Source organism: Aedes aegypti, chromosome 1, assembly GCF_002204515.2.
Source record: "Aedes aegypti strain LVP_AGWG chromosome 1, AaegL5.0 Primary Assembly, whole genome shotgun sequence".
Classification (NCBI taxonomy): domain Eukaryota; kingdom Metazoa; phylum Arthropoda; class Insecta; order Diptera; family Culicidae; genus Aedes; species Aedes aegypti.
Window position 1 is genome coordinate 10,280,044 of NC_035107.1, and position 21,207 is coordinate 10,301,250.

Consider the following 21,207-nt stretch of genomic DNA (forward strand, 5'->3'; position numbering starts at 1 on the left):
TCATTGAGTCAACGGATTGAAATTTTTGTTAATCATTTATAATATCAACATTGAGTTATTGGAATGCAATAAAATCGTGTTATACTTAGAATGATGTGCTCTTTCGATCAAGCTGCAACAAACTGTGAATTTTTCTTCACTAAACAACCCAATTGAGAATCTATTTACTTTTCAAACTTGAAGATCCGTATGAAAAATATGTTCTCAGCTAGTGAACTACCTCAGACCTAATTTAAAATTTTAGGCATGAATGAAAATTTTGGACTTTATACCATACTTTTTTAGTGGAAGAAAGCTATCCTAAAATTTGGCTATTTCTTTTTCTAGGCAAAATTCTAGCCATTGTCATAGAACTTTCTTGGAGAATTGCTTCAAGGAATTCCACATTGATTGCTCAGAAATTCTTCTTGAAAGTCTTAAGATATTTTTCCAGATATTCCTTCAATACTTCTCACTGAACTCTTGAAAGATTTCCTCCAAAAGCTCCTCATCCCCAAGATTCTCTAAAAATTGTTAGAGAATTTCTTTCAGTTTCAAATATTTCTAAAAATAGCATTTGGAATTCCTAGAATTATTTCAGGAATACTTATAAAAATATTTTTCAATATGACACAGATTTTTTTCAAATTGTTTTCATTTTTTGTTTGTCTTAGAATGTCTTTGATAATGTTTCACGATGATTCATTACAGGTATTTTTTTAGGTAATATTTTAGGATTACGATATGAATTACCCTTAGCTTTTCTCCCCGAAAAAAATATCTAAATATTCTCAACGGAATGCATTCAGGGCTTGAACAATGCGCTGATTAGAAGGTTTCTAATGTTTCTCTTAAAATTGTCGTACCTTCAGCAATGCTCCGAGGAATTCTTCTAAGAATTCATCTACGAGTATCTCTAAGTAATATCACAAATTGTCAATAGATTATCAAGATTATTTCAAATGATATTCCTGAAATTTCTGCTTTTCAATGATTTGAGAATTGGGTGAGAATCATCCTCAGAATATCTGAAGAATTTTCTGGGTCCTGGTTCCTTAGTCGAGTGGTTAGAGTCCACGGCTACAAAGCAAAACCATGCTGAAGGTGTATTGATTTAGCATGATCAATTACTATGCAGACCATAAACTCGTTTGATGTTGTAGTACTGATATATTTTCCCTGACCTCAAGTGAAATTCCCTGATTTTCCCTGACTTTCCAGGTCAAAAATAAATTCCCTGACATTCCCTGACTTTCCAGGTTTTTCCAGGTAGTCGACACCCTGACCTAGTATCGTCCAATCCTGCTCTCCTCGCAAAACATCAGTCTGCGTATCGTAAGAACCACAGCACGACCACTGCTCTAACCAAAGTTGTACACGATATCTACAGCGAATATGACAAGAACTTCTGCACGGTCATAGTGCTGGTCGATTTCTCCGTTGCCTTCAACAGCGTGAACCATAGCAAGCTCGAACGCTGAGCAACCATTAACAGTATGGTTCCAAATCCCAAGAAGACTCAAGCCATCATCTTCACCCGTGAAGGTACAGTCATTACGTAGTCCGACATAGTTTTCTGCAACGAGGTAATCGAACGGACTAATAGTCAAGAATCTCGGCCTTTGCATGGACAAAAACCTGACTTGGCGTCATCAGGTGGACGACGTAACTGCTAAAGTCTATGGAACACTACGAACGTTCAGGAGATTTGCGTCCGTCCTTCCGGTAGCGACTAGTCAGAAACTCGCTCAGTTGCACCGTTTTTCACCTACGCAGATGTGATCTATTATCCCGGATGGAACGCAGCCCTAAGGAACCGACTGCATCGATGTTTTAAATCAACAATCCGTTTTGTACATAGAATGCATCCCGAGATACTACAGTAGGTAGGAGGAACTGTGTGTTTGGTCGAGATCTTCCAGACAACTATATCTACCGAATCTGTTGCTACATTCGAAAGCACCTACAGCAAGGTCAAATGCAACGCAGCCGGTCGTTCGTCGTACCACCCCATTCAACTCAACTGAGAAAAAGTGTATTAGTACATGGAGTCTGCCTCTGGAACAACCTTTCCCTGGAGACACGGATCAAACCTACAGTGCATAGTTTTAGACAGTCTCTGTAACCATTGCTTTAAGACACCAATGTAATTTGCTATTGTTCAAGATTTCCTAAAGTTAAACATTTGTTTCTCCTTGACCTCAGCTAAGCATAAAATGTAAAAGGTTTACGTATTTTCTAATAAACAACTATTGAACTATTGAATCGATTCTGTAGTTACGATACTGCGAGCCAAAGCTAGAGACTCGTTACTACATGGAAAGACATTTCGTTCATCAGCAGATGCTATGTTCACACAGGGTGTCGACTAAATTTTGAAAATAAAATTCCCTGACTTTCCCTGACCTTCCAGACGATTTCCAGAAAAATTCCAGACCATTGAATGTGTTGCTAGCAACCGACAGATGTATGATTTTTAACATAATACTGCTTCGTTCTGACGTCACGCCCAAACTTAGACATGACGTGCTTCTCGGCTTAGTGTTCCTATGAGCATTTTGACAATTACTAACTTTTTAAAGATACAATACTGACTATTTGCAATAGTATGCAGTAGTTATCATTTGAAAACAAAACATCTATTTTTTTAAATGATGTATCCTTATAAATAAGTATATTTCAATCCTGATCTAAAATTACTAGAATCTTATATATGCAAAACGAGAGCACTTCTCAGAATTTAGTACCGTGTGGATTTTTTTTCCAAATACTCATAAATCAAACACTTGTTTTAAATTATTTCATTTTCATTTTCATTTTGCAGCGTTTGGTGGGGCAATGAGAGCGCAAGTCAGTCCAAAGCCGGGGTAAGGGATAGGTAATGGCCGTAATAGTCTATGCGGACCACTTGAACACCATCGGAAAGGATAAGAAGGGTTGGGGTAGGGTATAGGGAATGGAGAAGACTTGACACAGTAATGCGATTAATGCTGCAAAATGTAAATGTGCTGAAAGCAATTTAATTTGAGTTTTGAAGTTTGATTTGACTTATTAAAATTCCAAATAGATCGGCCATTGTACAAGTAAGAAAGAATATGCTGATCGCTTTCTAGAAATTTTATAAACAACAAAATAATAACAATATGAGAGTGATGCTAAGGGCTGCTGATGGCACAATGCGACGCTTTAGGAGATTTTGATACTGAATGAACATTACTATACAGAGCGCAATTTAATCGATGGTGATAACTTTACAAACTTTATCTGTTTTTACACTGATATAAAATTACTTTGCAGCATAGCTGAGCCTTTCGGAACGTAAGACCGATGTATAAAAATAATTTGTTTCGAAATTGTCCGTGTGGTCTTCTAGTGCCCCTATTAGATCAGAATCAGTCATAGACATACATATCGAATGCTCGCCATGACCCTATGACCAACATTTGTATATGTATAGACTTAGCTGATGTGGCTTTTCTAATAGGTAGTTCTTTCACTCATTGATTGTCTTCAAAACCTTGTCAAGTATAGAAAATTGATTTTATTTCATTTATTACTACATTAAAGCTACATTGTACTTATTAAGTATTAGGTATTATTTTATGTTTTTATCACTATTGATATTATCAAGGCCAGAATTCCCAGTGAGTGAAGAATTTTATAGTACTAGAACACCATAGAAGATCGCTTAACATTACCTAATCATGGAACGGCTTTTTGCTCTATTATTTTAGGTAGATGCTTTTGATCTCCCTTTGCTCCTATCCGCAACCCGGTGCACGCGCCCTGTTGGTTTTCGAAAACCTCGTAGAAGATTACAAACCGTCAATGGCATTCCCAATCACTACCCCACATTGCACATTCAAGGGTCTGATTGTGCTCCTAACCCACCCTCAGTCTGTAATCTTCTCGCCAGTTTGAAATTATATTTTCCCGAAGTGAAAGTAATTTTGATGAGTGATAGCGTAGTGCAGCCCAACTGCATAGTACAGTAGTTTAACCAGAATCTTTAGGTCAGAAGATAATATCTAAATTTTGTAATAAAAAGGTTGCCATTGCTTTGAAATTTACCCAACATCTAATCAAAACTACTAACAACAGCGATCAATTATCAAAATTCATCGCCCCCTGGAAAATATAATCCCAAGCCCAGGGAAATCAAACACTTGTTTTAAATTATGTATTCAAAATAATTTCCATAAAATATAAAACATACTGTCGATTGTAATAAAATGTAAGTGCTTCAAGCCTTCTTGGATTTTTTTTTTGTTGGGAAGGTTAAGCCACTGCGTCCATTGGATTGAAGTTTTGTGGCATATCCCTTTTTACTATTCGCATCATTGAAGGAACTAAAACTGTCCACCATGAATCAAGTGAACAGCTTAGGCACTTTGACGCGTCTTTTCCCAGTCAGGTAAAATAGAGTTAATAAAACCCACAACCTTACTGGGATTTCCAGTCCAAATTTCACTTGGTTGTAAATAACCCCCGTTTAGAAATTTGGATCTACGCTACTACAACTGCAGAGCAGATGTTCCGATGTTTTGCGTTCCATATTACAAAAACGACAGATATCATTCTGAACCTGACCAATATTATTTAAATGATATCTACTCGGACAGTGTCCAGTTAATATGCCAGTGTATATTCAAAGAACTCTCTAGTTGAGCTCTAAGAGTCTTTTCGTGATAGTTTCATTTGGAACTAAACATCTTTTAGATTTAGATTTCGCAATGAGAGAATGCATTCCCAGACAAGTCTTGATGAGCATTTATATGCGCCCAATGCCTTCAACGCAGCTTGGCTATCAGAAAAAATACAGATATCTGCATGTCTGTATTTTCTTTTAAGACAAATATTAGCGCATTCTAGTATGGCAAAAATCTCCACTTGGAATACTGTTGGATAGCTTCCCATCGCCACGGAGACGTTTGTCCCAGGGCCGTAGATTCCTGCTCCAGTTTGTGTCCCAATTTTTGAGCCATCTGTGAAGATTCTTGGATACTGGAAGTTGTAATTGCATTTCAGTTACTAAAACAGAAAACAACTGAAGCCAATGTTTAGGATACTGAACTGCCGCGAATCGCAAGTCTGTCCCATCTGTAAAAAGTAGGCATTGAGATAATGGGGTTTGAAGTTTCCAAAATCGTTTTTCATACGAATATTCAAAAAATTCCAAAGGATTGGGACATATTCAAATCTTAATGAAACTTTCACTACAGTAATACCTCGATATAACGTAACCTCTTTATAACGTAACTCGATATAACGTAACTTTTACCTCGAAATAACGTAACTTTTTTTGGCTCCCTTTCATTTTTCTATTTTTTATTAAAATATGAATTATAAAGTACAATAAACATTCTTCAAGATTCAAACACCAACCAACACTAAATCAGAGCAATGCAAGTACTGAATACAGTCATAAATCGATAACGAGCTAAGCTCAATGTGAAAACTCACATTTTGTCATTGCTGTACATTTTATACGAATGGACAGCAATGACAAAATCATTCTTCTTTATTTTTGTTGCATTTACGCTCCCACTGGAATCAAGCCTGCCACTCAAGTCAATTTTCTATGTAAACTTTGATTATTATTGATTTAGAGTTTGCATTCAAAAAAACTAGATCAAACTCGGATTAGACTTGTGTGTTGACGGGCCACGCTGCCATCGCCAATCCATTTACCGTATATTGGATAATATTTTTTTTCTAAAAATACCTAAGGAAACATTAAGCTAGTGCTTAAGAAGTTCCGACAGATATTCATTAAATGATTTCTCAAGAAAAGATGTTTCTCCTGTAATTTCGTCACGGATTTTAACTAGAATCATTCCGAGGATTCCTCCAATAATTTCTCCATGGACTCATCTTAAACCCTTCTGATAGTCATGTATCAAACTTGATTTTTTTTTTCTTAATAATTCCGATAGGGATCCCCAAGATTTCCACTAGTGATCCCTCCTGATATTCATGTATAAATACTTCTGAGATTTTCTTCAGAAATTATTCCAGGGATTCTACCAGATGTTTTTTTAAAGCTATTTCAGGGATTCCTTCAAGAGTTTTTAGGGATATTTTATCAGTACTGACACCCGTCTTAAGGATTCCTGGAAGAATTTCGTCAGAAAAATCTCATTAAATTCCACTAGTAAATGGTTCAAATATTTCTCCAAGAATTTATCGAGAATATGTCCCAGGAATTGTGGATTCTACGAATTTTAAATTCAAGCATTATACATTTCTCCAATAGTTTTTTTCAATATATCTATAAAATCTACTGTGTCTTTGATCAAGAATTTCACCAAATAATTTGTCCAATATATAAAGTGGATTCAACTATGAATTCTGTAAAACATTTCGCCTACGATACTTTTTTTCTCCTGAGTCTCATTCATCAGAGATTCATCAATTATTCCAGCTATTTTTCATCTATTTTTCCAGCGGCCCATTTAAGGGACAATCCAATAATATTCTTGGAATGCTTTAGAAATTACTCCAAAAAATCGTATAGGTTATCGTCTAAAAACCTGAAAAACAATCTTCTCGAAATATCTCCAGCAATTTAATTATGAGTTTCTGCAGATTTTTTTCAAATATTTATGCAAGAACCATTCTATGTACCACTTAAGTTTTTTCAAGGATTCTATGTGGAACGAAATCCTTCATTGATTCTATCAGGAAATTCCTAAGAAAGATCTCTGTTTTTTTTAGTGGGTTATTCTAGTAATTAGTAATTCTCAAAGTATTCATCTAGGAAACTTTCGATGGATTTTTTATTTCAAAATATATATTGTGGAATTCGTTCAAAAACTGATCAAGTTCCCCAGATCCCCAACAAAGTTCTCCTAGTATACTGCCGATAGTCTCATCACATATTGGTTCAGAAACTTTCCATGGAAAATCCTTCAAGAAAAGTTCCTGTTTTTAATGGAGTTTTCTAATGATTTCTTCATAAAATCTCTCATAAGTTTATAGAAGACTTATTGGAAAATTTATTCTTAAATTCTGTCAAGAAATTATGGAAGGGTTTGTTTAAAAAAAAATTTCCGGATTACATTTTTTGAAGGATTACTGCAATAGAGACGTAAAAAAAATGAATTAAAATAAAAAAAGAAATAAACGCGGAAAAATATCGAAAAAAAGAATGTAAGAGAAACTGAATATGCCTGCTAGGTCAATAACACCAATTTTAGATCAATTTTCTCATCAAACAATACATGTTGAACAACATTTAGAAAATAAAATATTTTGCTTCGATATAACTTAACCTCGATATCACATAACGAAAACAAAAATCGAATTACGTTATATCGAGGTATTATTGTATTGTCTAAAAAAGTGGCTATTATGTGGGTTTTACTTAACGCTAGAATTATTCGTTACTTATTAAAAGATGGGAAACATTGTAAGGAATTTTGTGCCGAAGGCATCATATCCCTAAATTTATGCGTTTTTGAGTTATTCAAGATTTACTGCGGGAAATGTGATCCAATTTTCAACATATATTCCCATGAACCAAAGGAAAACAAGTAGCGGTTTTCTAAAAAAATATTTGCAAATTTATTTGCGGAACAATAGGAACAGTGCGAAGGTGACTCTTTTCAAATTGACATATTTACATGAGAACGGTTTGTACATATAACACATTTAACATGATGAATAACACGAAATGAAATTATAGATGACTCATTTTGGGGCACCTAAGTAAATATGCTGTTTATACTCCCTTATCAGTTCTAAAAACATTTTCGTTGGAATTTCCAAATGTTAATTTAAGTTTCAATGGTTTTTATGTTTAGAAAAACAAATACATCACAACTCAAATTGTCCTAAAATATGAAGTATTTACATATTTATATTCCTACAGATTTTCATGTCCTATAATACAAGTATTTCCTACTCGTCGTTTTAGCATATTTATTGAATATGTCATAGTAAATGTCAATGTCCATTAGACAATGAGTGGATTTAGGGTCTTAACTCACGAAATTTGTATTAAGAAAAAAAAACAAGAATGCGTTGAAAAAATAGTTTTTAATTAATTTAATTTGAATTCTGAAGACAAGACGATTTCACCAAGATTCCATCCGAAAATTTCGGAAACTTGAACGTTTTCAGTGAAAATAAGTTGAGAACATATCAAAATTTCCAAAGGAATGTCGAGATGGTAAGTTAGCTATTTGAAATCAATACCTAAAAATTGCAATTTATTGTTTTCATGGATAGCCTCACGATTAACTTTACAGACAACCATATGAGTAAGTTTTCAGTTGTAACAAATTAAAAATAGTATCTGTTTTATATCAGAACATATAAATTTGGATATTGGAACATATGCTATGCTATTTTTTTCCTGACTCCATGTAAAATTCCCTGACATTCCCTGACTTTCCAGGTTTTTCCAGGTAGTCGACACCCTGTCACACATCTGGGGAAGTGTTTATTGAATTAACATTCCAGAACTTCTCCATCAGAAGAAGTAAAGTCACCATTAAGTAAACAAACTTTGTTCACTTAGAAATCCTTAGAGTTCGCGAGGGGATTTTGTTCAACCGACTGACTTCACTCAAACTATAATACAACACTGATTCATATCCGTGGGTTATCCATAACTGTGGGACGACTGTACGATTAAACTAATGTTTGAACCCTGTCTCATCCATATCCTTTGGATTGGGGCTCCGTAACTAGGGGGCCTTTCCATTTCAGGTTTTGAGCAGAGAACGGTCTTGTACCTAATACCAATTATTGAATGAGCGAAAGATAATCCGGATGCAATGATCCTCCTTGTACACTGATACGTATGATGCGGTAGGTAGAGACTTCAAAACGTTTAGATTTTCCAGTTCTGCATCGTCGTCGTTTTCTTCTCTACCATCCACTCGAGCGATAACAACCTTATCAGATCGTCTTTTGCGATAGAAATGCTTCTCTGCTGGTGGCAAAACTCAGTTTCCGAATCACAGCTTTCGACAGCGACAACTACATTCTGATAACCATTCGAAGCGAACCCTTGTCTTCTTGTAATGTTTGCTTCGTCATTTTTATCTTCGCTTCGCCCGTGGCATTGAAAAACAATTTTACTACGCATTCTCGTAAATATCCCAATTCGAATGTTACATTCCACCGATTATTAGAAGCTGCTGCCCGTGTCGATATCCACTCTATGGCTCTATATGCTGTTGTTGCTTTGGTCTCTGAACGCAAGGGTTAATGACCTCTATTCCGTCGTTTCCAATGTTTGTCAGCTGCTTCGGTCGATTTCCGGCGATTTTCGCGGGATATCCTGAATGTACCTGATCGAAATGATGTTGTTCGGTTTGATCCCGCGAAATCCGTTCCGGTACGCATGGTTCCGGAAGGCGGACAAGCTGCCGATCACGTAAACAAATCGAACAAGCGGAACTCATGCAAATCCCACCTTGTGAAGGCATTTCTCCCAACCATAACAAACCTGTTCCGGTTGATTCGAGTTGAATTTCGTTCGTCCAATCCCTTTTCGGCTTTCCACGTCCAAGTGTTGCTCTTTCGTTGGTTTTAAAACTTCGAAATTAGGACTTTTTCCTGCAATTCCTTGTCGTTTCGATTCCGAATTGATGTTTCACTCGTTGCGACTTTTGATTGTCTTCTTCACTGCGCTATCAAACAGCCAAGTTCTTAGCCCTTCGATGGCCGTCTCTTTCCCCCACACGCAATCGAGAGCGAGAGGGACGTCTTCCACAACTCACACGAGAGGTTATGGATCTTTTTGCTGTCACTGAAGGAGGGAGATTTTCCCCCCGTGGACCCTTTGGGGAGCACTCACCTGCTGATGCACCGCGGCGGACAATGTGACCAGTGGCCACCACCGGAAGACCTTCCTCCGATCCGGACAGATGCTAGCTCTTTTTGCCTTTCGTCTTCGTCTTGGAGGTCTTCGTGGTTGACTTTTTTCAGCGCCTACCGCGCCAGCAACAACCAACACCGTGAATTTTATTTCCCTCGCCGGATGTTTCCCGAACCGGACATTTGAACCGCGCGCGCCGTTTTCAAAAAACCCGCCGAAATTCCGCACGTTTTTCACTTTTCTTTCCGCGACGCGAGAACACGAAACCGATAACACCAAAACTTGGACCAGGAGGCTGTTTTTCTTTTTCTTCTAGAAACGAAACCACACACGCACCGAAAAGTAAAAAAGTCGTCTTCTCTTCTTGTGGGGAGAATCGCGAATCCTGCCTACTTTCCTTCGGTGGGTTCGATTTGGACGGTGAGTTTGACAGCACATTCAATTTCATTCATGCTTTCACACACACCATCATGGGCGGGGACTTGTTTACCTTCAAAAACGGCTCGTACGGATAGGGATGGGGATGTAGTGGTGTACGCGAGGCTTGTGCAAGAGCGACGACAGAGCGGTAATTTTACTGTTGTTTTCGGCTGTCGAGCGCTGCTGTGGGTAACTGTCGGGGGTACCGTTAGCTAGGAATTGTTGCGTTTCAGAACGTTTCAATGGAGCGCTCCTTGTCAGATGCGGTATGATGCACAGTGGGGTGTTTGGAGTGGAGTTTTTTCGTGAAACTGAAAGCGGTGTTTTGATTTGAAAAAATAATCTCCTGCGACCAATCATGTTTGAAGGCTTCAATATTCGTGCATAACATATCTGCCGTGAATCACAAGTCAGTTCGATCTTTAAAAAGTAGGCATTGTGAAAACGGGCTGTAAAGTTTCTAAACTCGTTTTCCATACGAACATTTAAAAAAAAATCCTGAGGATAGGAACATGTTCAAATTTTAATGAAACTTTGACAATTAGCTTTTTACTATGATATCTTTCTTAGAAAAATATAAAAATCCACAAAACCAAGTTCAATTTTGTGTTGCACGGAGCGGAAATGACATGCGGTGACTTTTCATTTTGGGACCATTTGACTTGCTGTATTTCCTATTTTTTTCGAACCAATAATTTTATCGCATTAGTTTAGCTGCAAGAGCATAAGTTCGAAACTGAGCTCAACTTAATTTTGAAGAAAATGCAGATGGGACTGGCTGGCGATTCAACGCTGTTATAATGTCTTGTTTTTGAGCAAATATTAAGACAAAAATTAAAACTACAGTGGCCCAATTTCATATTCGTACAGGATACTGTTTTCAAATCAAGTTAGTAAAAAAATATTAAATGATGTATTGAGTTTAAAATACTTTATCCACATTGAAGGTCATAGGTGTCATCTATTATTTGCTAATCACATAATGTTTCCATTTACATTCATCTTTGAATTAATGGAAAAGTATTGAATTTATGTCAAAAATTCACCCAATTCCATATTCGTACACCTACCAAAATTTAAACGTACAACATTCAAAACAATTTAAAAGCTCTGTTTGATTGCTGAAGTGCTTTATTATGATGTTCAGATGTAGTGAAGTAGATTTATACAATTTGTTAGCGGACATATATGAAATTTAGGTAAAATTATTAGAAATGACAGTTTTCCAATGATTTTTGCTCAAAAATCCAGTAATTCGAACTATAACATTCATTTTGGTCATTGGATCCAATCTATTAATTATATTCGTGAGCTCCGATAGAAATTTAGTTGAAATATATACAGTTTACAGAAATCATAGACAGTTTTAATCCCTTTTGAATTCAGAAAATTGTAGTGCCATAACTTCAAAACTCATTTTAAAATAATTTATTTAATCAATGTGAACCAAATTTTCATTCTAAACAACAGATATAGGTTCATTTTGAACGTGGATGTAAAAAGAATTTGAACTACGAATTTCGTTTTACAATAAAGTACCCTAAACTAGGCTGTACATACCTTCACATAATTGATGTTATCGCAAGATTCAATTATCTTTGAATTAATATTCAAATTATATTCAAAATAGCACCCTATTTTGCAATTTATTAATTTCATAAGAAAAATACAAAATAACTTGAATGAGCAGAGAGCATTGACATACACACTTAGATTTGATTACCGAAGTCGGTAAAATTTCACTGGGTTTTTGAACAGCAGAGTTAACTCAGTAAAAATTATTGCTACCGAAAACTCCGTAAAGGGTTCATTCAAATATTACGTAACGCAAAATTTGCCAATTTTGGACCCCCTCCCTCCCCGACGTAACAGCTTTTTAAATTAAATTTTTAAATTTTTGTATGAACCGTAACACTATGTCAGACCCCCTCCCTCCCCTTGTTGCGTTACGTAATATTTGAACAATCCCAAAGCTATAGATTCATGCGCTGTCAAACAATGCTGATTTGGTCAGTAGTTTTTGCTGCACATACAATGCTGTCTTTTTCGGTGAAATTGGTTTGTTTACCATAATTTGCTGAGTTTTTCGGCTTATTAAATGAAACCCAGTATGCCTAATAATCGTTTTGCCTCATAGATATATTTCCAACAACAAATACGTATGCCAGCTCCTCATGGTAGGATTCAACAAAAGGCACCAAAAATTTGGTTTGCGTAGCAGAACAGGATTACTGACGATCGCAGAATCTCGAAAAGATTCGTTCACTCGATAATTTCTAAGAATGTGTTGGATCGCGATGGAATTTGAGAAGGAATTACAGGAAACATAACAATTGGTAAAGGAAAGATTCGCTCCTACTTTTCACCACCAACGAAATTAATTTGCAACAATTTGATCATTTGAGTGTAATCCAATCATTTGTTCGAGCGCAAAACGATTCTCATTTTCTGTAATATCTGATAGTCGTGAGCTTAATAATCTTACAATGTACCTACCATGAGTAAGCAAAGCACAGCATTAATAATCAAAAACGATTTCCATTCAGGAAGCGACACCAGGAATCCGTTGAAATTTGTGATAAAGTCACCGAATCGTTTTTGACACTTCTATGCATGCGCTGGATAATGTTTTTATTTCGTTTTGCTGACTGTTCAGTAAAAGCATATCCTGAACCAATAATTCAGTAATAATTTTTACTGACTTTTTCTTTTTACTGATGAGTTCCAGTAAATTCAAACATTTATGATACACTCAGCAATTTCAATTACTGTATTCAGTAAAAGTTGTAAATGTGTACTGAATAACAGTAAACTTCAACAAAATAAGCTGATAAGTCGGTAAATTTTATATTTTACAGTCGAGAACTGTAAAATAAATTACCGAACTGAGAAACGAAAATTAAGTGTGTAGTCTTTTCTAGAATATATCCTGTTGTTTTCATCATTTTAAAAAACGTTTGTGTTGCGGTTATGGCAATAATATTTGTTCTGTAAATCTCTATAATCAGGTTTGGTTGTAAAATGTAAATTAAAAATAATAATTACGCAATGTTTTGATACGAACATTAACTATAGATGTACACGGAGAAGAACGAAAATACTAGTTAGTGTACGATTTAATATTTGTTCACTATAATGCTCTTCTATGTTCATAGAATCTTAAAAATTATTCACCTTGTTATTATTTTTTATACCTCATTATGCTTATTCTCGAATTATTTTTCACCATGATTATGTGATGAATCACGCTACTCTTGGGACTTATTCAAAATAAAGTACCATTTTGTTTAGATCAGAATCAACATCACAACGTGTTCTTAAGCATTTTTCGCAATTATAGTAAAATTACTGGACTCCAACACCAAGTGTCATGCCAATCTGAGTTTATTGAGCTGTGACTCAAGTGAAAATCGTAAGAAAGAAAAACAGAAATGTGTTAATGTGTATAAAAAGTGTCAGGAGTAGATCATCCTTCGCCGTCACAATGCCGGTCTTTCCGCGATTTTCCCGGTTCAGATCAGAAATAGCACCCTTGAAGGAGATTTTTGCACAAAAAAAAAGCTGCCGCAGGAAGCGGTGAATGGAGGTAAGTTCGTTTATCATATTTATTTCGGAATTTTGTTATCATTTTGTCACTATTCCAGTTCATTATCCGGGAGACCTCATCCATTCCGGCCATCGTGAGCAAGACGGATTTGCGGCAAATATGCTGGAAATGGTGGATTCTGACCAAAGCAGAACAGGAACAGACTGGCAGCAGCAATGGGTAGCATATCAGATAGAACTTGAAATAAATGCGTTACATGCAAAAAATCACATTCTCACATTTTTCTATTCTTTGTTTACTTTAATTAAAGAAAAATGGTTTATTTTATTCATAGCACAGAATTTTAGGATTATAAGCCTTCAATGCATAATTTCTGAATAATCATTTATCAATATAAACCCCGTTTATGCTAGCCAAGATTAAAACGCTAAAATGCATATCACTGAGTGAATAGACCGAATATGGTTTTAGAATGGTATTTAAGCCATCTAGTATAATATTTTCTTAGCGTGTATGTATATCCATTTAGGAGCCAAACTGAGAGAAATTGACTGAAATTTTTGGTATTGGATTTGTTATAAATGTTGTATTACCTAAGATCCAAAAGTATAAATTGTCGATATCCACTCCTAGCTACTCTAAAACTGATTATATTTTTTTGAAACTTGTGCAATATTCGCAGTAATCATTCCTAAGAAAGTGATGTTGAAAAAAATGTAAATTATTGTTCAACTTACCGAATATTTTAACAAAAAACATGGGGAAAGTGGTATTTTTCTTAAATTTACTTAAGTTTCAAATAAGTCCGCTTATAAATTTTCCAAATGTACTCTACTACATCTGAACAACACAACGAAGAACCTAAGTAATCATCTAGTCCGTTAAAAAATATTTTTGAATATTGTATATTTTGTCAGGTGTACGAATATGGAATTGGGTCAATTATAGACACAAACCCAATACTTTTTCATTATTCCAAAGATTTAAGCAAATGAATACAGTTTGTCATTGCCAAACAATAGATGACACCTACATGACCTTCATTATTGATAAAGTATATCGAAGTCCATGCACCATTTGATAGTTTGATACCAACTTGATATGAAAACAGTGCCCCGTACGAAAATGAAATTGAGTCACTGTATCACCACTGAGAAATAGAGGAGGATGATAGATCTATTATAATATCATTGCTAAATTACGTGTAAATCAGTGGTCCTCAGCCTAACGGACTATGCGGGCCAACTCAATTCTTTCAAATCATAGCGCGGGCCGCAAGATAAGTTAGGTCGATGAAAATATTATTATTTTAACTCCTTCACTAGCACCTCATTTTTTTACCGCAAAATAGTTATTCATATCGCGATAACTTCCTTGTTTCTCGATATTTTTGCACCATATTTTGACAAGTTCTCAAAAAAACTCTTCTAGTCTGAGAATATGTGTCGATTTTGGTGATTGGTTATCTGGATCCGGAGTTTTTACAAAATTCTTTGGGGGACCGTCGTGTAGCAATAATCAACGTAAATTTTGCGGGCTAAAGAATTTCTATCGTAGTAATCAAATATTCACTGTTCAGAACAATTCATCAATGAGAGTATGTTGTGAAAAAATGAGTAATGAGCATTTAGGTTTCTGGTACCACGCTGGCCAAATAAACATCTTGAAAACTTTAAAAAACATCATTCCGTAATTTTCAGATATCTCCATAAATACTTAATCGATTTGTATGATCAATTCAGAGTAGGAATCACGTTTTGAATATTTATTTTTCGGTAAAAAATAAACCTGCTGGTAGAGGGGTAAATGTCCGAAACCACTTGGAAGGTACAAAAAGAGGGATCAAAATAAATAAGAAAAAAATAGTTAAAAAAAGGAATTTATTAAGTTTTTATTTTATAAATTCATTTTTGTCCTTTTTTAATCGTCTTCTGAATCATCATTTTAGCAGTATTTTACTTCAAAAATTTGAAATAGAGTGTTCAAGAAAATGTGGATCTGTTTTTATATTCCCTTCAAAATTCTCGATTTTTCAAAAGGAAAAGGGGTGGTTGACATCAAAGAAAGTTAGTATTTGTATCAGCCTAATGATTAATATTAATGACTCCACATTAAATTGAAAAAATCTATCCTTAGCAAAGCTCTATCCAGGATAATATCATGGTCCAAATAGTACAGAAAACTATTTTTACGCGGTTCATATAAAAAACAGAACACAGAACTACAGAAACCTTTTCACGCTTAGGAACATTCTTGAATTTAGAATACAATTGAGAAAATCCATTTGGAATACCTAGATGGAAACCACAAATTTTCTGGAATAATGCAGGTGTTTCTAGTGCCATCATTAGTGAAATTTCTACAAGAATCTATTTAAAAAAATCACTAGAGAACATTCCAGAGCATTTTTCAACAAATCCTGAGATAAAAATATTTGGAAATGAATGGCATTGAAGCAATATTAGGCAAATTTCTCAGACTTTCAAGAGTCGTTCCCTTGATGGAATCTTTTGAAAAGTTCCTGAATCTTTAGAGTAATCTATGGTGGAATGTCTAAAACATCTATCAAGATTTCTATAGTGGAATAAAAAAAAACAAATCCATGGAATAAGTACCTCGATTATTTTCTGAAAATGTTGCCGTGTCTAAAGAGTATGCAGCAATTCTACTTTTCAAATCGTATACTTCAGGTTAATTATCAGAACTCCAGGTCTAAAAAACTTCCTGTAAGAGCTGATGTTCCTCAAGGCAGCATTTTCGGACCAATTTATACAATATTTTCACATCTGACTTACATGAGTTAGCTCAGGGATGTCAAAAATCCTTGTTTGCGGATGACACAAGCTTCTCCGCCAAAAGACGAAGCCTGTATGTCATCTGTGGTCGATTGCAAAAAGTTTGGATATTTTTTTTCATACTTGCATAAACCAAAAGCTCTTTTTTTGAAACCAAGTAGACATGTTGTCACGATAAATTGGTCAGATGAAGTTAAGTATCTAGGGCTCATGCTAGATAAGAATTTAACATTCAAAAATTACATTGAATGCATTCAAGCCAAATGTAACAAATATGTAAAATGTCTCTATCCCCTTATTATTAGAAAATCAAAACTTTGTCTTAAGAACAAGCTTTTGATATTCAAACAAATTTTTAGGCCAACCATGCTGTATGCTATACAAATATGGACTAGCTGTTATAATACTAGGAAGAAAGCTCTGCAGAGAATTCAAAATAAAATTTTGAAAATGATTCTGAGGCTTCCTCCCTGGTATAGTGCCAATGAGTTACTTAGAATATCCAATGTTGAAACATTGGAACAAATGTCAAATAAAATAATTAATAATTTCAGGCAAAAATCGTTACAATCTTCTATTGCCACGATTAATGCGTTATATGTTTAGGTTAAGTTAGGTTAAGTATAAAACGTTTTTTTTTCTCTTATAAGCAGGTGAAATCAACTCACCTGTAAAAAATCTTAACTGCTACGGCAAATGAAATGTAATATGTTGTTAACAATATGTTAATAAAATCTTAAATTTGTTTTACTAAATTAGGATGATAGTGTTGTCTAACACAGAAACCCTAGATATAAGAAATGAATGTAATGTTTGAAATTATACTAATACAGAAATTAAAAAAAAAAAACAATTCTACTTTAATAGAAATGATTTGATATTCTAATAAGCCCATACATTAACAATAGAGGGATGATGCTTATGCTGCTTATGCATTACGAGAAAAACTCATAATTTGTTTGTTGCTTGTTGTTGGTTCATGCAGAAAGATTAACATGTTCGACGTTACAAATTTTATTTTAAACTAGTGATCTCGGCAAACTTTGTCTTGCCATCAAGTAGGCTGTTAAAAACGCCATGAAACGCCCCGTACATAATGACAGTTTCCGTTCAATATTCTGAGCTTTTTATGTCAACCAAATCATCCCTATTTGGAGGAGACCTGAATAAAGATTTATAGATTAAATGCAATATTGATGCTACTAGTTGCCTCTACAATATTTTAGATCATATGATTATTATAGATATTCTAAGAAAAAATCCTTACCTATTCTTGAGGAAATCGCTCTAGAATTCTATGGGCAATAGCCCGATTCCTTTTGAATTCTTTCAAAACCCCTCTGAGATTGTTCTGGGAATCTTGGTATTGTTTTTGATATATCTCTAAGTTCCGGAAACCTCAGTATTCTTGAAGATATCGCTCTGAGATTCTTCAAATCAATTTTATAGGACCCTTACGGTATTACTTCTGGACATCTCTCTGCGATTCTCCTGCAAAGATTTTTGGGATTCTTGCAGAAATCCCTCTTTAATTTGTGCGTGTATCTCCGTGGCATTTCTTTTAAAATCGTGAAAGTTAAATCCATAGAATTATTTTTTTTTTCGAAAATATTAAGCAAATTTTATTAGCAATAGGGTCCTAAAGCCCTGTCCCAATTTTAGTGCCAAACGCTTAAGTTTAGGCCATAAACACATGTTTACACAATTTTTTTAATGTTTTCCGTTTGTTTAAATCTACAACATATTTTTTATGTTTTTTTATTGGATTTTGTCACACCCTTGGCTTGAACTCAAATTTTGAGTGTATTTTGGTTTCCGTGTCCCTTCCAAATTGATGGATTTCACGCCAACTCGACACGCGATTGGCAGCACCCCTTCAGAATTCAATGAAACTTTCTGGATGTCAAAAGTATGTAAAACTAAGATACTTTGCATATTTTGTTTTTTCAAAATCGATCTAGACTAACATTTGGAAAGGGTCAAAGTTTTTTTTACTTTTTTTATAAACCCGTATAACTCGAAAACGGTAAGACCTACAAAAAAGTGTTGTATGGGGGACTGTCGTGAAATTTCCTGAAATTTTAGAGAAAAAATTGAAAAAATAAAAACACATTTTCTACACTGGAAAAAAATGATTCAAAACTTTAAAGTCGATTAAAAAAAAAACGGCCGCTTCAGATTTTGATCATCCTTATGCAAAAAGTTTGGTAATTAAATTTACTAAAAGTCGTCCATACATTGCAAATTGGGCATATTTTAGAGAAAAAAGTTTTTCTAACATCGAAATTTTCAAGTTCCAAAGATTTTATTTTACATTTTTTATAGACCCGTATAACTCGAAAACGGTAAGACCTACAAAAAAGTGTTGTATGGGGAACTGTCGTGAAATTTCCTGACGTTTTAGAGAAAAATATTTAAAAAATAAAAACACATTTTCTACACTGAAAAAAAAAATATTCAAAACTTTAAAGTCGATTTAAAAAACGGCCATTTCAGATTTTGATCATCCTTAAGCAAAAAGTTTGGTAATTAAATTTACTAAAAGTCGTCCATACATTGCAAATAGGGCATATTTTAGAGGAAAAAGTTTTTCTAACATCGAATTTTTTAAGTCCCAAAGTTTTTTTTTACATTTTTTATAAACCCGTATAATTCTAAAACGGTAAGACCTACAAAAAAGTGTTGTATGGGGGACTGTCGTGGAATTTCCTGAAGTTTTAGAAAAAAAATATTGAAAAAATAAAAACACATTTTCTACACTGAAAAAAATTATTCAAAACTTTAAAGTCGATTTAAAAAAAACGGCTATTTCAGATTTTGTTCATCCTTAAGAAAAAAGTTTCGTAAAACCTTCTGAGATTCATCCGGGAGTACCATGTCATCCAGATATCATTTAAGAATTCTACCGAAGGTTTTCCTGGGATTTTACCATAAATCGTTCTGGTATTCTTCCAGAAATACCATTAAGATTCTTCAGCAAATAATTCTAGACCTCTTCCGAATATCTTTCTGGATTTTTTCTGAATAGCCTTCTTGGATTTTTTTTGGGATTGTAGTAGAATTTCCGGAAGAATCCTGGGATGATTTGTGAAACAGTCGCAGAAAGATTACTAAATGAAATTTGGGAGGATTTCTGGCAGAATTACTTAAGGATTTCACTAAAAATCTGAAAGAGTTCCATGAGAATTTTTGGAAGAATTACAAATGGATTTTTTTTATGTAAGAGAATCCCAGGAGTTATTTCGGAAGAATCCCTGAAAGATTTTCAGGAAATTCCCATGGTTATAGGAAGAATTCACTAAGACATCCGGAGGAATTCCTGAAAATTTTCCGGAATAATTTCAAAGCGATGTCCGAAAGAACTCTAGAAAGATTTACGCGAGAACTTCAAACGGCATTTCCGGAACTATTTCAGAGTAATTTTCATAAGAATATTAGAACGATTTCTGAAAGAATCTCAGTAGTACTTTTCAGGAGTCCCAGAAAGCTAACCGGAAGTTTTCTTAAGGTATATCTATTTAAATTCAAGAAGGATTTTCAGAAGATTCCACCAAGGAATTTAGAATATTTCTAAGGAAATTAACAGATAAATCACAAAAAAAGAAGAACCACAGAGAGATTGTATCAGAGTTCAAACGGAATTTCAAAATTCTCCCAGAAAAATTTCTGAATAAAAACTAAAGCAGGAATACCGTTATAATTGGGTCCTAAAATGTTTAATGAATTCTTGTTTTTATTTAATAATACAAAAGAGCATGTTATTGTAACTACTTAAGCAAGTTTTCCAGCTCAAATAGCGGCTGTAACATTTTTAAATTTCAATTTTAAAAATGGTTCCAAATATGAACCTTGACACTTGTGATCTTGTTTGACATTCACTTTTTCGACAAAAATGCCACAGGGCATATACTTTAAACACTGGGGTTGTTCCTATCTGACATTTCGGAAGGGATACGGAAAACAAAATATACCCAACATATGAGTTTAAACCAAAAGGTGTGACAAAATCTCAAAAAACATAGAAAAATGTTTTTTGTACTTAAACCAATGAAAGTCATTTAAAAATTGAGTAAAGATGTGTTTCTGCCCTAAACTGAAGCGTTTGGTCCTAAAATTGAGACAGGGCTTTAGGACCCTATTGAAGAAGGATTTCTAGAAATGGGTCAGTAGGATTTCCAAACAATTTCTGAGGAGTTTTTGGAAGAATTCCAGAGATTTTTTTTTAAATTTTGGATGGATTTCCGTAAAAAAAAGATTGTTAAATAAATCCCTTATATAAATCTGGGAAACTTCAACAGTATTTCCGGAAGTATTCCAAGAAGAATCCTAAGAGTTTGAACGGAATAATCTGACAGTGAAAGAATGGATTATTTTTATAGTTCCAGACGGATAATCCTGAGAGAATCTAAGAGGGATATAAAAAAAATTCACAGGGACATCCACGGAAGATTTACTGTAAAATTTCAGAGGGTTCAATATAATAATTTCGAATGGATTCCCGAAAGAAATTTTTGTAAAAAAAAACAATGTTATTTTTTGGAAAAATCTTCATCAGATATTCAGAAGAGTCTCAGATATTTTTAAAGAATCCCATCTCTCTGTAAAGCAACAATAGAAACATTTGTGGCAGAATT

At 34.5% G+C, this 21,207-nt stretch overlaps 1 protein-coding gene across 5 annotated transcripts in view; it reads right to left on the reverse strand.

Annotated features, from left to right (window-relative positions):
• The window catches only part of LOC5579825, a 416,229-nt gene extending 406,006 nt beyond the window's left edge, over positions 1-10,223 (reverse strand). For 2 of the 5 annotated variants that reach the window (XM_021838868.1, XM_021838867.1), the window contains exon 1: positions 9,791-10,222. The gene's annotated coding sequence lies outside the window, so the exon portion shown is untranslated. Of the gene's footprint in view, positions 1-9,439; positions 9,631-9,790 lie in introns of those variants that run through there. The other 3 variants (XM_021838864.1, XM_021838866.1, XM_021838869.1) reach the window with 3 other exon arrangements.
• Positions 10,224-21,207: the final 10,984 nt, after the last annotated feature.